Genomic DNA, 19,276 nt, shown 5'->3' on the forward strand with positions numbered 1-19,276 from the left:
TTAATTAGTGCTACATTTTTGATTTCACAGTAAAAAGAATTCCAGTGCCTTCAGGTCCAAAAGGAGTAAGACACTCATTGCTGTTCTTTGTAACTTCAGCAGCAAGAATAATATATGCATCATCTAATTTAACTGCAAATTACTCTTTTAGCATGAATTGTCTGTTTAAAGATAATGCACAGCAGAATTCTTAACTGCATCCCAGAAGTCATGCAGCACCAGGCAGATAAGATCACAGTGGTTTACCAGGGGTGGCAAATGGGGAAAGCACTACAGGAAATGAACTCTTGTCAATAATCTCAAGAGAGTGCTATATTTAGGTCAATTGTACCTGAAATCGTTTGGTGGGGTAATTGCTCTTTGGTACAGACTCTGCTCTCTGAGCCTGTCAGAGTGCTTGTAGGTCCTCTGGATTGAAATCACCAATTTTCTTCCAGACTCATTTTCTAAAAATAAAAACAAACAAACAAACAAAAGAAAAACTTTAATGAAGGACAGCAAGCTTACCAGAACACAGAAAATAATTCACATGTTCTTTTAGATTTTAAAAATATGCTTTCAATGTATGCATTTAATAAAAAACCAGTTTCAATTTCCAACTGATTGCCTCAATCTTCAAGAACAGAAAATCAGTTAATAGTCAATGCAAAATCAGAATTATGCTTAAATCTTATGATGCATCCCAGTGCAGCATTATTCTAACTTTAATTCAGGTTGAGTCTTCATCTGAAAATATGGCTTATTGTTTAATAATTAAAGATGGTTCATTCATGTGTACTGAGGAATGTGATAAACTCAGTTTTAGGAATCCAATTTAATGAGACACATACTGAACTTTTACATCAGTTAGCTGGATTAATACAGATACCAGAAAACATAGTCATTCTATCTTATGATTTTTAGAAGAAGTATTTTGCTTTGACAGCACAGTCTCCAGCAGAATTATTCCTTCTTCACATTAAAGAGTAAGTATTAACCAGATGAATTTTAAAGTAAAGTCTCCTTTAGCAGCTATTCAGCATGCATTTACCTTCTACAGACAGATACAGCATCCTATTGGTAGTCATTACTTAGTGCTTGTGATTAGCATCTACTGTAATTAAAGAAAATGTCATGATGCAACTAAACTGCTGAAGAATACACATGTACTTATTATTTTAAAAAAATTACAAAGGGAGGAAGATACACTACAGAAAGCTACAGTAGTCACATCAGTTATTTTAGCTATTGTTTCTTGTGAAGAACTTCAAATTCAAAGATACTCATTAAATGGAGTAGATGGCAATAACAGACGAAGTGTTAATGGGGCAGCAGTGGAGTGTGTCAGGAAAATGAAGAGACCCTGAGGGCCTCACCATGATGTTTATGCTCAGCTAAATTCAGCAGTATTACCATAAATCCTCTAAAAGATACTGTACTCAATTCCTTATTTGCTACTTTTCAAGCAAGGAAATATTCGATGAGATTAGAAGATGGCACTATTCTTTATTAAAAAAAAAATTGCATGCAAATACACTAAATATTTACATGCAATTGCTATTATTTTTTTCTTACAACTTTATAAAAACAAAGAGAGGGTCTTTTAATATTCAAAATAATGTATGAATCTATAGGAAAATTTCTGAAATCATACCCTGGAACAGAGCCTTTAAACAAAAGAATCAGGATTCTGCTCATAAAATTATTTTGTAACTTAAAAATCAAGTTTCAAAATTAATTTCTCCCATACATATTTCAACTGGCTAAAATAAAATTATGCATAAACCAAATAAACTTGCATGACAGTTCAAAATTCCTGATTTCTATTTAGTTATTTTTAGTGTTTTTTTCATTTTAAGGTGGCATTCTGAGGGAATAAATTAATCTTAGGAAATACGCATAAACCATTCATTCCAAAAAGGTACTGGTTAAAAAGCAGTATGTTATATGTTGTTCTGCATGCATCTTTGTGCTGACCTCATTGTGCCTTTGACCTTAGAACAAAACTTTTCCTACGTAAGTATAGGTGGATTTATTGTTAAGGAGAAAACGGCTGCAATACGCTGTGCAACTTCAATTATAAACACAACTTCATGTAAGAAATCATTATCTACAGATGCTAGATGTTGACGAAGCTGCGAAAGGCTGCTGGAGTCTCCTCCTCCAGCCGTGCCGGGGCGTGGCTGGGGATGTCCCATCCCGAGCGGCGGGGCCGGGCTGCAGCACCACGGACAGCGGCCACCGGCGGCTGCCGCAGCCGCGCTCCCCGCCTGGGCTCTCCCTGCCCCAGCGCCCTGCACAGCTTCACACATGGCCAAAGATCAAAATAACGGGCGAGGTTATTTCCAGCTTCTCTCAGTGCCGTCATTTTGAGGTCTGCCTACGACTTTTAATTCTCGGAAACAATGAGAACTAACAGATCTGAAAAATGGCTGTAGAAATGCGTCGACGGACCTTGGGCTCTGACAATGCTGGCTCCCACAATGTGCTCTTGACCCTTCACTTCAAAGCCAAAGATCTGATATCCAAAAGCAGTCACGTGGTTTTGGGGATTACAGTTCTGCATATATAAATCTTCACATGGGAAATACCTATTCAGAGCCTGCCTCAATACCAAATGCATGCTTGGCAAATGCACACAGCCATAGGTGATTTGCTTGCAATCACCTATGCTTGACAATACTGAAAAATAAAGCCCCCATAGTTATCCATTCCTATTCTACTAATGATAACAATGTTTTGTTTCAGGAACCCAAAAGACCATTCAGTTACCCTTGCAGAAGTAGAAATAGGGTACCTGTAACATGCTGAAGTACAGATTCTCCTTACTGCTTAGCACCCAAGCAAACCACATTTAAAAGACAAATTAAATGTCATGGGCTCTGAGATGCCCTAAGCAATGCACTTCACAAGTGAATGACAAAAACACCTGGATTGGATACTTTATTCTTATAAGCAGCGGATATTTTAGTAGCAGACAAGAAAATTCTCACATAAAGGTTACATTCTGACTAATGCTGAGAACCAGCAATTCCCAGAAAGGTCATGAAGAGCCCCCAGTTCTAATTATCCCTTAAGTTGCAGGAAAAAAACCTGAACCACTAAAATAAAATCACAAGAAAGCATGCAGTTCTCATGCAAATACTGCCTGCCTTTAAGAGGTTGCGTACTTCCTCTTGTATATTTCAACACTGGTGGTCACTTGAGTTATTTCTGACAATAATTTGCTTTAGTGTTTATATTTTCTTTTTTTTTTTACAGGCAAGATGAAATATTTAAAATTACTTTAAAAACTTCGATAAGGTTTTAAAAAATTATTTAAATACTTTCTTTCATATTAGGATTTATGATGTTATTTGTGATTATCAACAGATTTGAGCAAGTAACAGTTTATATGAATTTACAGGCACTGAAGTCATGCTTCAGATTATTTAGAAAAATGTATAAATAAAAATACATGGGGCCTAGCCCCATTACTTCTGACATTAGACAGACATCTGTCTCATTTTTAAGTGGAAATAATACCGTAACCAAACCTCTAGAACAAACATTAAGTCAAAGGTCAAAAAACGTATCTACAAAAACATTAAGTGAATAGCAAATGAAGTCTTTTTCAATCAGAATATGAAGTTCTTAATCATCTCTGAAAACAAAGAACTTAAGGTGGAAAATGTCTGCCCTATCATTACATTTCATGTATTACTTTCTTCCATGAACAACACACTTCAAACTACAAAATAACAGCACTTGTGAGATTTTACATTAACTTCCATGTAGATCTACCAATAGACAGTCTTAATGCCAACCCTACTTTAAAATGTTTGCTAAACTTGTACCATCTATAAATAAAAAAAAAGATGATTAAAAAAAAGTGATCCAGTATAAAAATACAGGAGTGTGAATGCCCTTCTTCAGGGAAGAAGATATCCAAATTTGATAATTGGTGCTCTTGGAAAATTTATGGATACCATCAGTGAAAGCAGACAGTCGATGAGAATCCCTTTTAATACCGGATGCCATGTTACTTATGTGAAGTGTAACTTATGTAGGATTAATGGCTCAAAGGATCAGTTCCTGCCAAACAAGGATTTAAAACCAATGAGGAAAATACACAATTGGCACTGAAAGGACCTTTTGGAAAGGCTGTGTGCATCCCTCACATGGTAGATAAACAGTTATCTCCTGTCTGAGGCCCACTGGAGAAAGTTGAAACAGTGCACTAATACCCGAGTGAAAGAGCAGGGGGCTCTTCTGACTGCAGAAGGTAATGAGGATGGTGAAAACACAAGGTGTTTGTAGTGTTACTGGCTCTAGCAATGAGCAGCGTGTTCACTTCCAGGACAATATGGAATTTGAAAATTGCCTTTAAGTAGGAGGATGGCACACAGGGCTGCACCTTAAAACCCTACTACAAAGCAAATAATGTTAGGAAAAAGGCTATTACATTAAAAGCTGTTGATTTGGAGTCATTTCCAAGGTCAACCTTCAGGTTCAGATTCACCTTCTCTACACATTGTTACCCAGAGAGCCAGAGCAGAAGAAAATCAGGGGGCAAGTAATCAAAACAACTTGCCAACAATTCAATTAAGTGTAGGGTAGACAACTGATTTGCCTTTCCAGATCTTTCCTGCTGTTTTATGAAGCCAGCTGGAGGCAGTGATGGCATCTTAAGAAAAAAACCACAAACAACTAGAAAAATGGAATTGTAGAACAAGTATTATCCTACAGATAGCAGACCTACACACCTTAGACTTTGAACTATATACAGCAAGAGTTATTAGCAGATTTAGTTTTACCTTCCACGGAGAACTGTTGGAAAAGAGCTTTATTACCAGAAAATGCAGCAAAGCATTGTGTGGCAGATTGTGGGCAGGGCTGTATCACAGTATATTGAGCACCAGTATCAGATCTACCTAATGACTACAGGTGAAAACACTGAGCATCTACTGTCTCTTCTGTGGGCTAAGGCCTATTTCTGCCATCTCTTGCCACAAGTTAAATTTTAATTCTCTCCTTTAATCCTTAACTGAAATCACTTAGTAGCAAGATTATCTTTTGAGCAATAATGTAAAAGTGCAATTCTGTAACTTCTGCAAGAAGCACAGAATTAGCCTTTTCAGTACACCAAAATGAAAAAGACAGAGTCTGGTCCAGAAAACTGTATTTGCACATCGGATCCATTGCCAGTGTCTCAGCTTGATGGTGACTTAAAAGGTCCAATGTTGTACCTGCCATCTTTAAAAAAACTTGACACATCATCTAAGCCTTATGAGCAAAGATGTAGATATATTAAAGAGAGACTGACTAGTATACAGTTACTGATCTTGATCTTCCAGCACCCATCTACTCACACACTGGCAAGGTGGAAGGGCCTTACACCTATTTTGCCATATCAAACAAGCTTGATTGAGCAGTGGCATTTTCATACATCACTATGCTGAAATCTGCTTTACCATTGTCAGGAAAGAAAAGAAACATGAATGGGGAGATTCTTCCACAGTCATATTCTGTCACCCCAGCAGCTGTCACTTGGAAACTGCAAGTTCTTATGTCCCTTGGCTGTTCAAACTGATGTATCTCAACTGATTCCTCTTTATAATAGTAATTTATATATGGATACTTAATATTACAATTCTCAGAAGTAACAGATAAACTATGTGTAACTGAATTAAATGCAAAAGAAAATCTCTGCTAGTGCTATTACTGATTTTTGTAGCAGATACATAAGAAATGCTCTTCTCAGCATTTTTGTAGCACATCATACAAGCTAATGTTGAAATACCATTCTGGATTTGAAAATTACCATTATGTATACTCAGTTGCAATGATTTACATCACAGAAAGTACTGTTGTGAATAAACTTGCTGTTGCTTTGTACAGTACTCACAAGGATTTGTCTGAAATGCAAATAATTTACATTTTAGTGACATTTGACAAAAAATAGAAGTCTAAATAATGTTTACAAACTGGCCTATATTTAGGATTATACTTACAGGATGATACATCCCGAAAGGAAAAATAGTATTTACTGCCAGTTATTCACTGCCCTTCAATTACTTTGCTGTTACAAATACTGACTAATCAAAGACTAAAACTATACATGACTATTCACACACCAAGAATAATTGTACTTAAGTGTAAACAGAAAGGACAAGTTTTATACGGCTGAGATTTGTCTGCACAAACAATTGGAAAATACTGGAGAAAAATGAATATGCTCCTACTGATCGAATATCTTTGAAAATTACTTGTGAACAGATTAGAGCACTAAATTAATCCCAAAATGCATTTACAGTCAAATATAAACATGGATATTACTCTTGCATGTTAAAGCAATTTATGGTTTCTCTCAGACGACCTTAGCTCAGAAACCCTCTCTTCTTTCCCCCTTACATTTGCTAGTACTGTCAGGTAAGAGACCAATAACTGGCATCACTGATTAAAGCAGTGCCTCAGATGCAAAGGTGGTGTATCCCACTGGAGAAAGACAAGGCAATAGTTACAGAACAGAAACACAACACAGAACCTCCAATAGCAAATATACAAGAAATCAAAATATGCCTATGAACATATGCATTAAGGGAACAAAGCCTTGGTGTCCTCTGATGCTGGTATAGAAGACTTCAAATGGGTCATGGAATATTTGTAAGGCAAGTTCCTACAGCAGACTGACTTCCAATAGCTGAGTTCCAATAGTGTCAAAAGCAGAAAACTTAAGGTGGGCTGATGTATCAGCTACAGTGGGAACTGCATATCCAAGAGCTGTACTAGCATAGTGAATGTAGTAGTGAATGTAAAGCACTCATGAATGGAGGAGTAATCTGTAGATGCAGGTACACCAACAGGTGTACAACTTGTCCCCAAAGATACAACAACAATATCATTATTGAGATATGTTTAGAATTATATATATATATATATATATATAATATCTTATAAATATATAAATATATATTATTCTAGATATATTATTTATTATATATAATTACATTTTATATATATAGAATTATCTGATACATTACAGCATGTTTTACCCCTGTACTGGTAAATTTGTATCAAAGGAGAAACCAAAAATGCTTGACTAGCCAGTAGACTACGTGTTGAATAACTGATGGATTAACAGATATTATGATCTTATCTTATCAATAAGCTTAAATTCTATTTGGATGTAAAACTATTTTAAGAGCATAACAAATAGAGGTGTTAGCTTAAAAGAAAATGTAAAAAAAGAACACAGGAATCCTAACATTTATAAATGGCAGGAAGAAACTTCTGCCCTTTTATCGTCTTCCCTGAATTACAGAACTTCTCACACTCATTGTATTGTCCAAGAACTTCAGGTTTCTCAGTGGAAACAATCAATTGTTGATTATTGTGCTGGATGGAAAATCATAAAACAGGAGCAGATAATGTAACATACTGTGAGGTGCCAGAGAAAACAATGGCTTCTACAATAGCCACAGAAGATGCAGATCAGGTAAGAAACTCTTCCCTTTACAGTAAAATTGTTTAAAATTTATAGAAATAAGTGAGGGAAAAAAAAATATTTTAGAATAGTCAATGGTCTCATGCAATAGGTGAGCCACAGTCAGCTCCCTGTCACATGCCAAAAGATCATTTCACAATGAATCTGTAAATAAAGCATGAGATGGGGAGCCTCTCTCCCCTAGGTGTGAAGGATAGAAAGGAATGTAAGAGACATGAGAAATTAAGAATCAGTACTGAGATGCTGAAGACCACATCTGCATTGTCAAGCAAAAGACACAAAGCAAATCAAAAAGACAAGCCAGGAGAGACGAGGGAAAGAGAACAAGATGTCTTAGGGATAGGTCACTGAGGCAAATGGAAGAAGTTGGAGGAAAATATGGCAGAAAAGCATAAATGGGTGTCAGAGAAAATTAGATCAGACCTTAACAATCTTGTTGAGAAAGATAATGAGATGTTTAAAAAGTGAAAATTAAAATGGGGTAAGAGAAAGATCTATTAAAATAAGCAGAAGCTTTTCAAGTTCAGAGGTGGTGGCAAGAAAGCCATAGGAGTACCAGTTGAACATTTTCCATGACTTGCAATATTTAACTTCTACATTAAACCATTAAGGTGATTCTTACCTTTACAGTTGCTGATGTCAGTATTAGCCAAAACCAGTCTGCATAATGTAATATTTGATCACCAACACATCCCAGACCACCACCATAATTAAGGTAATGGTATCAAGCAGCTTTTTCTCATCACTCAGCAAGGTCCAAAAGCTGTTCACTGTCATATTTCACTGTTCTAGTCTACTGCCTATTGTTTTCATTTCTTTCTTCATAGTTCATTGATTTGCAACAGATTCGAAAAACAGTTAGAAATCTCTGAGGTTTTCTCACCATGTTCTTCTTTGATACAGGTCTCATTCCCACAAAGGAAATAATTTTCTACATCCAGGTCCTGACTAAGGGCACAGAGGTTGGAAACCTCCCTTTTTCTACTAGAAGTCCAAGGCAGGTATGGATTGTTTTGTTACAGATACTGAAATCTAACAGTAGATTCCCCCCTTGGGGCTGAGTTACCACTCAAATCACAATAGATGGGATTGTTGCTAGGAACAAACTGAGAGCAGAACTGTGCCTCAAAAGGCTGCCATAATGGACACAGATGGGTCCCTAACATTCCTGCAAGAGAAGCATCAGCCAGGGCTCAGGTATGAGCTTCACCTCCACTTCCCAGCAATAACGATGAGATGCAATGATGAACTACAGGCTGCTGTCTCTAATTCTTAAGCCTTAAACCTTGGTTATTTTCATGGCGTCAAAGGACAAGAAGTGACTCTCTGAAACCCAGATTCTCAAAATATTTACATGTCCAAGAATTTTTGAACCTGAATGTTTTAAGTGATTCCCTAATGAACATTTACAATTAGGAGCAGTATTTAGCACCAGTACTCGAAGTACATCAGGAAATCTCTAACATATGACTAAAACCAAGATGTATATACAACAGGTTTCATCTTGTTCCCATTTAAGACTACAAAAATCCCCTATTTTTAGTAAACAACAGCAGCACAATATCCATGAATTTAGGTAAGGCACTTAGAAAGTCTCCTCTTGTGCTACCCAGCTACTTGAGGAGTATAGCATAAATTGAAACACTCAGCAGTTTAGATTGATTATCATCTTGTTGCCATTCATTAGTGTTGATACAGAGTTCTAGTACTGAAATGAGGATAAGTTAGGCTCTAAAACAACTGGCAGTTTAACATCATCAGATTAAACCTCAGATTTTTTACTGTGTATTTTAAATAATCAGTGTTACACTGGATCAAGCATTTATTGCAGAAACTCAAAGGATTTGTCACGAAACTTTTCTGAGCTGTTAATCAACAAACCAAATCAAAAAAACCTGCAACCTTCCACCATTCAATGGCTCAGGACTTTCAGTAATTCCAATTGCAAGGAGGAAAGACTCTTGACTTGCCATGATGGAGAAACCTCAAGAAATATTAAAACCTAAGTGCAGATCGTTTGGCTTGCCAGGCAGACAGCAGCATAACAGTACATCTGAGTCACAGCAGCCATTCATCTTCACGTGAAAAGTCAGTGACAGCCCACAAAGCTGTGATTGAAACATGCCAACAGGATTCCAAAAATGTTTGTGTTGGTTCACGTTTGAGGGAAACTACAAGCACAGCAACAACCTACAGGTATTCATCCCAGAGTGATTGTGTTACAAGAGCAAGGAGAAACACCAGGGGCTCAGAAACAAACATGGTAAATATGAGACAGGCACAAACTGTCAGATGGAGAGGGAAATGCAAAAGTACAAAGGCAGAGGGAAGAAAAGATTATGCATATCATGGCATATGTTACCTATAATGCAAAATTTCAATATGCAGTTCTTATTTACAACACACAAAACACCCGTCACTGAAATCTGTGAACTTGTCAATACAAAAGTCATTAATGTTTTCTTTCTAAAGAACTGATTTATAAATGACAGAGTATATTTCTTTCTAAATAACTGATTTATAAATGACAGAGTATATTTCCATTGTGGAAGCCCTTTTATTTAAAAAACTATTTAAAATGTACATTCATTTTGGTTTAAAATAAACAAAATATGTTGCAATGCAAAAAGGTTTTGAAAATAAGAGGATTTAAATAAAAACCAAGCACACATTGCTGTCAATAAATATTATGAGACATCTGAAAATTTTTAAATAGTTGAAAGGTTAAAGAATTGTAAAACTATGAATGGAAATGAGAAAACCATTTTCCATCTCCTTTTCCAAGCAAACAAAAAATGACAAGAAAACATGCAAAAATATTGCATTAAAAAACTTCAGTAACTTCACTTAATCACAAAATCTAGTCATGAATAGGCTGCTACCATAAGGTAAGACAGGTTGCAGAGAGTCCTTTATGTAAAAGCAAATGTCAAAAGAAAAGCTCTGATATTTAGTTGTGGGCTCCCACTTTTCACATAGGCATTTCCTAAATCCATGTTTGATGAGCTTCTCCAGCTATAAATTCTGTAAATTCCCTCTGGAGCAGTGCAGAGTGTGCTTCATGAAAATGTCATCTGCCAGCACTGCAATTACTCACACTCCAGCAATCATGTGCACAATGCAGAATGGGTCGAATTCAGGTGAGAACGAGAACCAGCAATCAAGCCTCTGGAATTGAGAACAAAGCCATTTTCTTTCATTTGCCATCAACACAACCATCAAGGCCTTAATTACAAGGCAAGTGTCAAGCCTGGCTGCTGAAAGGCTTATTATTATACAGCTCAGCTTCAAATCAGTTTTATATTGATGAACTGCAAAAATGAGGAAGCCAGCTTAGCCCCACAAGAAACAAAACAGGGACTAACTGATTATGTGATTGGCAGGGAAAAACAAGGACATATAAAAATACATTTTTAGATAGTAGAAGAGTGAACAGTACACCTAAAATCTTTCTATAAACATATTTTCTAACTCTATAGCAAATCTGGGTGGTCTGACAATTCAAAAGACATCTTCTTTAGTTGAGATCATTGTATTATCCACAACAGACACTGCAAAAAGTCTCCCTTTAGGTCATGCATTCTGTTTTTCAGACATTTACATTTCTGTTTTTCTGTAAGTGTTCTCATTGTCCCCTTATGTCTAATTGCTTGTCTTTACCTTGAACATAGAGATATTAAGAGAACTGTACACATATTCAGAAGCCCTTGCAATTATCTATTCACATTAGATTAGCTGTCTCCATATTGAACAGCAGATGAGAAATCATCATTTAGTTAGCAACAGGATTTATATATGTTTATTCAAATGAATTATCAGTAAGTACCACATTGTAACCATGAGCCAAATGTCCCCTCTTTTACCATTTCCTATATAAGACTTGTAAGCATGACAAGTAATGACCAAAGTGTTAGGAGGAGGCTTGGATTTGGAACTGGCTGTTGATACAATATTACTGTTATAAGTGTTAAATCTTGTTTAGCCTTTTGATTTTTTAAACCCATATTTTGACTTGACTTCTGCATGTGTTATGTAACTAGAGAAATATGTGATAGCTCTTGGTATTGCCTTTTTTGATATCTAAAATGAATATGCACATGTATAGTGGACAGAAAATCACTGAGGTCAGTGAATATTTTACCATCAATTTTAAGCATTTTACCTGAAACACTGACCATCCATAGCTCTTTCTTTACCCATTGCCCAATCCAGTAGACAGACAACATACATTTTTCCTCTTGCTACACACCATATCCTGAAAATTTCAATGGCTCATGCTTCAGCAAGTTATTAAAGAATTTGAATTAATGACATGAGACAATAAATGTTAACACAAAAGAAGATGAAGGGACATGACAGCAGCAGACACATCTCTTTTTGTCATTCACTTTCATTGGTTATCAGTTGGACCTGTTTCCATTGGATATATAGACATTATATATAATACATAAAAAATGAGATTCTGAAAAGTTAGGAAATAGCAGAATGATTTACCTACTGAAAAACTTCTGATATATTTGGAAATATTTAAAAAAAAATCCAACAAAAAATTCCACAGACCACAAAACAACAACAAAGGACTAAAAATTATAAAAATTTTTGGTTTTAAGAGGGGAAAAAGTAGTCAGACTTCAATGCCAACAATTTGAAACATACTAGGTACAATTAAGGTAGCTTCAATAGAGTTTAGGTAATTTTACAGTATCTGCATCTATCTGCATATTTTGAGATCTAAGTATTTTTTAATATTTTTTTCCATTTTCACTGAAAGACAAAGGAATAAATAGGTAATTCCCATTCTGCCATTAAAATTCTCTTGATACAGGAATAGTGTAGACAACTCTTATAAAAGCTTTACTGTATTATATATAATATATATATAATATATATAGTATTATATTATTATATATTCAATTTTCTTCAGCCTTAGTTTTATTATTTGTAGTTATATAACTTCTTCATTCCAAGGCATTTTAAAAGTTCACCTGATTAATTTCTATCAAGCACTATCCATTTCCTTTAGAAAGAGATCTTTGCCTCTTCTGATCAATTTCAGGTTCTAAATCAAAAAATATATTATTATACCACAAATATGCACACAAGTCTTGTCTTACTTAGAAATAGCTGGCAGAACAATGCTATACTTCTTCAGTGTCCAAAAAAAAAAATAAAAGAAGGAAGCTTTTAGGCCTATATGTTTTGAGTGAACCTGAATACAGAGAACAGCCAAATACCAAGGACTGTCTATGTCACACAATGTGCTGAAAGAATATGAAATATACCTAAGTAGAAAGATTACTGAAAAATGGCATCCACACATATTGTGGAAGAACCCCATGCTTGGGTATCTAGATCATATTGATGCATTATATTTGAAATCGAAAAGTGAAAAATATTTAGGCAATTGTTAGAGAAAGCATTGGTAAGTATGTGGAAAACACTGAGGTTCTAAAGACTAAGAAAAAATGTAACTGGTACCAATGGCTTATCAGAAGTTTACTGGCATAGTTTGGTTTTCTTGATGTGGTTAGACTGCAGTATCTCAAATCCTTGGCTCTTTAAGGGCAGGGAAATGGTACTTCCATAACAGCAGTTGTTGAAAAGAGAGTTTTGTCATATGCTCTGTCTACTCAGACACCCAGATATCTTTCCACAGAACTAAAGAGGTTCTAAGAATAAAATGAAAAGTAAAACAGCTACTGGTGACAGAGCATTCTGTGGAACCCATCTCTGAATGTCCTTTCAAAGCAAACAATTCTCCAAATAATACAGATTATTTGGAGGAATAAATTTGCGTTTTTCTAAAGTAAACCCTTTAAGAAAGTGAACTAAAATTTTCATATGTAGCCAAATGATTTAGAAACCTACTTTGTTTTCTTCAAATGAACTTAAGGTCTTACAAAGAGCACGACAGAATATATCCATACACTGAATCGTAGTGATTTCAGAAATACTCCTGTTTTGAGAGACTAAAAAGGGAGGACAGTAAGAAAATAAAGGAGTGACATAAAATATTAATATAACAGCATAACTGACATTCTTACATAGTCACTCTCACATGCCTTGGTTTTCTCTATAGCATACCTCCTCATTTCAGAGCTCCTATTTTTTCCCTCTTTATCCTCAGCAAGCGAGAACAGCATTTTCTTCAGAAGCAATAGACTTCTATTCTGTATGTATGTTGAAAGAATGAGAGAATTGCTTCCTTAAAGTTCATTCATAAGTGTATTTGTAGTCCATGCAATTTAGAGGGTTCTTCATGTGTTTGCAGTTAAGCAATTGCCTAAGAACCTTGCTAGAGTGACAGAACAAGTGCAAGACCCATACCACTAGCTTCTGAACTCTGCCAGTACAAAACTGGTTATCTCTGACATCCAACACACACAACATTCTTTCAAACAGCATTACCTAAATACTACCTAGTCTAATATAATAATACTACCTAAAAAATTAATTAAATGCCTTTGAAAGTATGTAAGCAGAAGTAACAGTATAAGACTCCAGCTAAACAGTATAATGAACAAAAACAAAACAAACAAACTCAAATTTCTTTTAACAAAAATTTAGTACCTTTCATCTGAATCAACTTATATTTAAACCTAGAAGTAAATAAGCATACTTGGGGTAGGAAGGGAAAGGGAAGCCTTCTCTGTGTAATTTGAGGATACCACCTACAAAAAATCCAATGGAATACTGCTTGCCCACGTTAAAACTGCCACTATGGAAGGAAAAAAAAAAAAGTTTACATTGAAAAGGACAGTTGCTGTTCCAAAAATAATTTCCATGTATGTGTCGTTTACAATTACTGCAACAGGGTATTCCTACAGTTAGGACTGGACTGATATCCACTTCGAAGGCAGCAGGAAATCATACTGAACACTGAGGAATTGCAAGCCAACACCTCTCATGAGCAAATGTTTGCATAAACTTGTGTGAGCTACTGACATTTATAAACTTGAGTTTTATCAGCTATCATCAGAATAAAGGAAAACTTCTTAGTTGTTAAATTTACACAGAAAATCACAAGGAAAAAAAAAAAGAAAAAAAGGATTAACACTCTTAGCTGTTTCTAAAAGTTTTCAAGAATATATGAGATATTTGGTGCTCACAAAGACAGACTCAAGAAGAAAGTAGAAAATGGAGAAATCTATCATGTATTACTTTAAATTGTTTGAAGGGCTTAACACAGATCTAATTCTAAAAGCTTGTGATGATTACATGCAGACTGTGACTGAGTGCCTTAGCTGTGTGTAGTCAGACACAGATGATATTGAGCTCCTGAAATGACTGTTAGCATTTAAAAGACAAGATCCTCTTACAATTTCTTATGGTGGACAACAAATGCTACTCAATACTTTGGACAGCCATACTCTCTAGTTGTTAGACAAAGGGACAACAGAAATCCATCCTCTGGAGAAGATCTTGATGCCTTAGTGAATAGCATGACAAAGATGAGGCAATGCTACCACTTTGGAGAAATGTTGAGGTATAAATTCATCAAAGTGCCTGAGATACTGAAGTTTCTAAATTATCCACCAGACTCATTTAATCAAATTCCTTTTATAAGTTTTTTTTAAGTATTTTATTGCCAAATTGGATCTTTACATGATAGAGCTTAAAAGCAGTTCTAATTCCAAAGGTCACAATTTCAGTATGCAACTACTGCATGGACCAGAAATGTGTCTATCATATAGAGGCTTGTATATAAATCTTGGATTGGCCAAGGTTATTTTTTCCCATTCTTTTCTTGACCAATTTCTTATTTTGCAATAGCTGATAAAAGCTTAACCATTTACCTCAGTGCACACAAGACTTTGATTTCTCTTTATATAAAGCTGATATGCATTCCAAAACATATCTGCACCTTTTCCTCTACTCTCACTCTTAAATGGTACAAATCCAGGAGAACCCTTAAAATAAGAGAGTATGTTAGGTCTACATCTCTCATTTGAGTATCAGAGCACGGTAATTTAACATACTTATTTCAAAACTGATAATAATAAACAATAACTCCAGAGCAAGATAAGCAATGCTGATATCCCTTCTGAGCAGGTGATGCCACATAAACTTTGACAGGTTCAATGGGACTAAGTAATGTCCCAGAGAATACAGACAGATGTCACTACATAAGCTCTTCTTCTTGCAGTATTTTCTCCATCTCTGAATCCCAAAATCATATCTTTGTTTCATAATTTTATAGCTAGACAACAAGATTTTGAAAATCTGCAAAGGCTGAAAAACTCTCAATGATCATTATCTGTGACCTTTAATAGTGGTAGGTAATGCAAATACTTATCCATAGCTTTACATGGACATAAAGTAACCATTTCCCCTCCTGTTGTCTGAAATCATTATTGGCCAATTTCCCAGCTTTCCAAATTTGTTACTTCATAGTCTACTATCATCTACTGACATTGCATATATCTTTCTTTGTTAAATCATTCTCTTGACTCAGATCTGCATAAATAGAGCTTCACAGAAGGAAAAAAAAAGTGTGAGTTCAAGTAAAGTGCAACATAGAGGTTCATGTTTCTCTACACTATCAAGTAAAAAAGACATGGTTAAGGTTTGGGCTTTGTTTCTGATGAAAATGTCTTTCTCAGACTTCCAATTTACATTATTTGAGGTAGAACCATTATTATGCTACTCTACGGCATATAATCTCATATTAATTCCAGCTATACTCATGCATTTTCACCTTTGTACTTCTGGAAATAAAAACTCTTTTGCCATTGATTTATTTCAGGAATACACATACTTGCATCTTTTTTGTTTCTACAGAAAGTGACATGTTACTAATTGTAAAAGCATTTTTATTATAAAGCTACCTCTTACACTAGAGTCCATCCATTGTTCAACCTTTTATTCTTCATCCTCTACAAGGTACAGAACGATCTGGATAGAAAAATTAATAACAAGATAATTGGTTTTGATATTGTTATGATTACAGCATTATTTCTTGAATAGAAAAAACCCACAATCTATTTTTAGGAAATTCCAACTTGGGATAAATCCAATGGACTTAGGAATTTGTGGACTTCTTGTCTCTGAAAGCTTCTTTTTCCTTGCTTTTTCCTGTTTGATCCCTGGCTTTGTCAAGTTGCACTGTTCCAAAACAATGGCAGTTTTTGACAGCATGTGAGTGGAGATAGGAGACCCGACATACATCTCAAAAAGTCAGGAACTGGCACCACAAGTGGGCTTTCACAGAGCAGAAGGCAATGGGTGCTCATAGCAGGCCTCACCAGAAAGGTGCTACTCTCTCTGCACAGTGTAGTCTTTCAATTGTGCATAGCATAAGCCTCAAAGACAGAAAATTTTGGTAATCCATTATAAGGATGATGGACATAACTGGTGTAATCTCTGTCCAAAAATCAGCAGAGAAACACATTTTCATTATTTAAAATTTTGTGAAAATTGAATACAACTAGATTGTTTTTAGGGATAGGAAGCAGCTATCTTCAGTAGACAGGAATCACGAGTACCTCTATCTGCCCAGTGAATTTTCTCTCTACCTTTGCCATGGCAAATTTAACCTTGCTGTTCTTCATCCAATTGTGAACACTTGCTAGCAGAATTGACGAATGAGAAAGTCTTTTATAAGATATACTGATTAGTATGATTTATGGAGGCACTCTGATGGCTCTTGTTATATGAGATACCACTATACACCATAACATGTGTCCTTGCTAAGAAGACTGGTAGAGGAGTCTAGTACATGATGAAGAGCAAAGACATAAACTACTGAACTATGAAGTTCTATATAATAGCTTGATAGATGAGGCAGATTAGCCTCTTACCAATTCAAAGGTATTCTGATTTGAGAAACACTTTTTTTCTTTGATTTGGTCAACATAAACAGTAATTTCTATCATAAAACTTTTACGTTGCAAGAGCAGTTCTACTTGTAAGCTGTTTCAGTGGTATTAAGTAGCACCTATGCAAAAATGAGATATATGCCTCTTTTTGGACAGTGGATATCAGTCCAAGAAGTCTGAAGATACCAGTAGAGAAGAAACACAAAACAAGAAAAGAAGAACCAGTTGTGAACCCTCTGGAATGACAGAAGTGGACATTTTAGTCAGGAACACTATCAATGCAACAAATGTTTTTGGTCTATGTCAAGAGTTTACACAGTCACAGATCAAACTGCATTAAAAAAAAAAAAAAAAAAAATACTAATTTGGTCATTTACCCCTTCCAAAGTCCCAATTTAAGAATTCCATCAATTTAGTTCCGCTGGATAAATCAGAAGTAATAGTTTAGTAAGTACTTCTTTGCCTTCTGTGATACATCATTCATCACACAAGCAGCCTAGGATGGGAATATCTGCTGGAAATGATGTGTCAGAGTAATCTTCAATGTTCTAATGCCACACCCTATGGCAGGAACTTTCAGATGTGAAACCTCTGGGAACAATCCCAAATCCACTGTGAATCCCTGCAGGGCACCAGGAATCTATTTTCTTTTTTTTCTAAGCAGAGACAGTCAATTTCATAAAGAGATATCTTTATGAAATTCTCTGATACCAGCATTTACTTTAATATTTCCTTCTTTTTACAAGATCACTTTTTACAGGATCAGAAAATCACAGTTATTCAGGCTTAAAGAGACCTCCCTTCTCCATTCAGGGTCAATACTGAATCCAGACCAGGTAGCTTAGGGACTTTTGTCAGCTGAGTCTTGAAAACCTTCAAGGATAAACATCTACAACTTCTAAGGGCAACTTGTACCAGTGCTGGTTTCCCCTGTTCATTCTTCTAACATTTTGTATCTACAAAGCTGAGACATGCTTGATCATGTGATTGAGACTTTGTTTACCCACTTCAATAAAGACTTCATGTTTGGGTTTTTTTAGTATCTTGATTCAAACAATTAATTTCCCATTAAATTCAGGACTTCATAATAATACAGAGACAGTATCACTGTGATACACAACTGCCACAATATATTACCTTTGTTGGGAAAGGTCTTTTCAACTCAGTTGGTTCTATGGGTCTATATTTTGAGGAATACAAGTAACTGGAACTTCTTGAACCAGCAAAACAAAATCAAGAGTAAAGGAACGAAGTAACTTAATTTATAGCACTCTTATTAAACTTTGTTTTTACTTCTGACTTAACAGGAAGAAAGTATACAGTAGTATTAAAAAAACACTGAACTGACTTCAATGACCTGATTATTTTTCTTACTATTAGAATTTCAAAAGGTGTCCTGTCCCGGTGCAATGTTTACTGCCTGCACTATCAAAACTGATTAAATCTATCATAATATATATTTATCAATGGAATAGTTTGTTCAGAAATTATAAAAGGGTCACCTCAGTCATCTGATTCAGCTTCTTTTACAGTCAATGAAAAGGTATCATGAAAGATGACTCAGAAACTACAGCAGATACTAATATAAGAGAAAAATCTTACTCCAGACTGCAAACTGGATGGAGTCCATCAAAGCAGAGCCAAAATTTCCCCAAAAATATTGTTTTCCAGGCTAGTTTTTTTTTTAAACCTCAAGCAGGCTTAGGTTTTCAGTTGTTACTAGTAAATCTATGAAAACTAACGTGTTTGAAAATAAAAAGTGGCTTTTGTGGTGTAGTCATAAAGATTCTGGAAAGTCTGTTACACTCCTGTTTTGGCCATTACATCTCTTTTCCAGAATGGGTTTTAGAATAGCTCACTGGGGCATAGGGCTACTGTGTTAGAGAGGAGGATTACAGCAAACAGCCATCCCACAGTTCAAGGCTCTTGTAAGCATTCAGATTTTCTTCATCTCAGGTAGCTTCTGAATGCATTTTGAAATGCTGTTAAGTGT

The 19,276-nt window shown here is 35.4% G+C and overlaps 1 protein-coding gene across 15 annotated transcripts in view; it reads right to left on the minus strand.

Annotated features, from left to right (window-relative positions):
- Positions 1-19,276, minus strand: part of MYT1L (myelin transcription factor 1 like) — a 302,005-nt gene that overhangs the window by 221,237 nt on the left and 61,492 nt on the right. For all 15 annotated transcript variants that reach the window (XM_088052813.1, XM_088052810.1, XM_088052812.1 and 12 more), the window contains exon 2: positions 332-446. The gene's annotated coding sequence lies outside the window, so the exon portion shown is untranslated. The remainder of the gene's footprint in view (positions 1-331; positions 447-19,276) is intronic.

Source organism: Pseudopodoces humilis, chromosome 3 (genome assembly GCF_049639895.1).
Source record: "Pseudopodoces humilis isolate 2021_Gansu_Grassland_sample_001 chromosome 3, ASM4963989v1, whole genome shotgun sequence".
NCBI classification, from domain to species: Eukaryota; Metazoa; Chordata; class Aves; order Passeriformes; family Paridae; genus Pseudopodoces; species Pseudopodoces humilis.